Source organism: Sapajus apella, unplaced genomic scaffold, assembly GCF_009761245.1.
Source record: "Sapajus apella isolate SASKATOON/1434 unplaced genomic scaffold, GSC_monkey_1.0 scaffold96, whole genome shotgun sequence".
NCBI classification, from domain to species: domain Eukaryota; kingdom Metazoa; phylum Chordata; class Mammalia; order Primates; family Cebidae; genus Sapajus; species Sapajus apella.
The window spans coordinates 7,232,648-7,235,813 of record NW_022437036.1 but is presented as its reverse complement, the minus strand read 5'-3'; the positions used below and the strand labels follow the sequence as shown (position 1 = coordinate 7,235,813).

General features: G+C 45.0%; 1 pseudogene; it reads left to right on the top strand.

Annotated features, from left to right (window-relative positions):
* Positions 1-1,507: 1,507 nt before the first annotated feature.
* LOC116535725 lies at positions 1,508-2,088 on the top strand (annotated as a pseudogene).
* Positions 2,089-3,166: the final 1,078 nt, after the last annotated feature.

The following is a 3,166-nucleotide window of genomic DNA, read 5'->3' as shown; positions in this document are numbered from 1 at the left end:
TATTTTAAATAAATGGTCACTTAGCCTCAGCCTTGGTTTGCTCTCCTAATGATGACTTTTATATGGCCAAGCTCTGACTCTTCCAAACCTCTCTGCTATGTTTTTCTTTTAATTATAAAATGTTTCCTTAATTTTTCCCCTCTCACATTGTACTCTACGTTATTAAAAGTAGCCACACAGTTCCTTTAATATTTTGCTTAGAAATTTCTTCTGCCACATATCCTAGTTCATCACTCTTAGCTCTCTGCCTTCCATAAAGCCCTTGATCAAGGACGCAGTTCAGCCAAGTTCTTCGCCTCCTTGTAATAAGGGTGAACTTCACTCCAGTTTTCAAAAAGATAGTCCTCATTTCCCTCTACACTTCATCAAAATGGTCTTTTCGATCCCAATTTCTACCAGCCCTCTGGTCATGACCACTTAAGTAATCTCTTAAGATAATTCAGACTTTCCCTAAGCTGTTCTCTCCTGAGCTCTCACCAGAATCGCCCTCAATATTTCCTTCATAGCAACAGAGGCTTTTCTAGCATCTTCCTCTGAATCCAGCCTCCACCCATTATCTAGGTTTTTTTTGTTTTGTTTTGTTTTTTCGGACTCTCACTCTGTTGCCCAGCCTGGAATGCAGTGGTGTGATCTCAGCTCGCTGCGATCTCTGCCTCCCAGGTTCAAGCGATTCTCCTACCACAGCCACCTGGGTAGCTGGGACGACAGGTGCCCACCACCATGCCTGGCTAATTTTTGTATTTTTAGTAGAGATGGGTTTTGGCCATGTTGGCCACGTTGGTCTCGAACTCCTGACCTCAGGTGATCCACCCTCCTCGGCCTCCCAAAGTTCTGGGATTTCAGGAGTGAGCCACCGCGCCTGGCCCATTACCCAGCTTGAAAGTGGCGTCCACATATTCAGGTGTTTGTTATAACAACAGCTCCACGCCCAGGGCACATTTCCTGTCTCAGCTCATTTCATGTTGCTGTAACGAAATACCTGAGACTGGGTAATTGGTAAAGAAGAGAGATTTATTTCTTATAGTGCTGAGGAAGGGGAAGTCCCAGGTTGAGGGGCCTGCATCTTGCAAGGACCTTCTTGCTGTGTCATCCCGTAGTGGAAGGTGGAAGGGCAGGAGAGCACATGTGTAAGAGAGAGAAGGGGGCCAAACTCATCTTTTTATTAGGAACCAACTCTCTTGATAACTAACCCACTCCTGAGATAATGACACTAATCCATTCACGATGGCAGAGCCCTGATGACCTACTCACCTCTGAAAGGTCCCACCTCTCAACACTGTTCCACTAGGGATTAAGTTTCTGACACATGAACTTTATGGGGCACATTGAACGCATAGCACTCCCTCATTCATATTAAAATAGAAATGAATCGTCACCAGGCTGCCTCCATGGGACTCTGTGCTGGTGGACTGGGAGTGGGGGGAGGGGATGCTTGTAGGGCATGTGAGAAGGGGCCAAAGCTGAGATTTGAGTCTCTTCCTAAGCCGAGCTTACCAAGGAGAAAGCCATGTTCAGTTCAAGTGCCAAGATGGTGAAGCCCAATGGCAAGAAGGCAGAGTTCGAGTCTGGCATCTCCCAGACTCTTCTGGAACTGGAGATGAACTCGAACCTCAAGGCTCAGCTCGGGGAGCTGCATATTACGGCAGCCAAGGAAACTGAAGTTGGTGGTGGTCAGAAAGCTATCATAATCTTTGTTCCTGTTCCTCAACTGAAATCTTTCCAGAAAATCCAAGTCCTGCTAGTATGCGAATCGGAGGGAAAGTTCAGTGAGAAGCATGTTGTCTTTATCGCTCAGAGGAGACTTCTGCCTAAGCCAACTTGAAAAAGCTGTGCAAACAATAAGCAAAAGCATCCCAGGAGCCGCGCTGTGACAGCTGTGCACGAGGCAGTCCTTGAGGACTTGGTCTTCACAAGCTAGATTGTGGGCAAGAGAATCCGCGTGAAACTGGGTGGCAGCGGCTCATAAAGGTTCATTTGGGCAAAGCACAGCAGCACAATGTGGAACACAAGGTTGAAACTTTTTCTGGTGTCTGTAAGAAGCTCACAGGCAAGGTTGTTCATTTGGAACTCCCTGAATTTCAATTGTAAACAAAATGACTAAAATATATATTCTCAGAAAAAAAAAGAAAAAAGAATAGGCCAGAGGTAAATTACTCTAGAGAATGAACTTGAGGCTCCTTTCTGGCATTGATTCTCAGTTTGAAGGTCAGTAGAATTTCTGGCCTGCTTCCCAAGATGGTTGTCTCTGAGGCAGGCAGGGATAGGCCCAGGGGTATGTGAAGCCACAGCTTAAACATGGGATTTCTTCTGAAGCTGGTTGCAAACCCTTTTAAAATAATTTAAGACAAGTGTTTCAGGACATGATGGAACAGAATAACAAATGTCTTCATAGATTTTTAAAGTTTAAAACACAGTATTTCAAAAAAATCTTGAGCGTGCTCCAGCCAAGTCATTTAGACTCTCAGATAATTTGTTTGCTATTTTCTCTGCAATTAAAAATATTTTGTTGGACATGGTTATGAAGCACTCACATTGCATTTCTTTTTCTTTTTTTTTTTTTTTTTATCGAGGTGGAGCCTTGCTCTGTCACCAGGCTGGAGTGCAATGGTGCGATCTTGGCTCATTGTAACCTCTACCTCTGGAGTTCAAGTGATCCTCCTGCCTCAGCCTCCTGAGTAGCTAGGATTACGGGTGTCTGCCAACCTGCCTGGCTAATTTTTGTAGTTTTAGTAAACCCTGTCTTTAGTAAAGACAGCGTTTCACCATGTTGGCTAGGCTGGTCTCGAACTCCTGGCCTCAGGTGATCCGCCTGACTTGGCCTCCCAAAGTTCTGGGGTTTCAGGCATGAGCCACCGGGCCTGGTCTCACATCACATTCTTAAAACCTGAAGAGGAACCTATACAGCTGGCCATGTCTCTCTCTCTCTCATTCTTCTTGTAAGACTAATTTCTGCAAAAAGATTCTTTGATCTTGAACTCCTTCAGAGGGGCAAGCTAGAGTTAGACTATCATTGGCACCAGTGGGGCATTTGGGATGCAGTCAGAGTTTCTGGGTTTCCTGTGATAAAATCTCAATTTAAACTAAGTTAAAGCCAAAAAGGATACTGTTTGGCTCACAGAACTGGGAAGCACAAAGGTGGTTCCCTGGATTCACATGTTGTCATCGG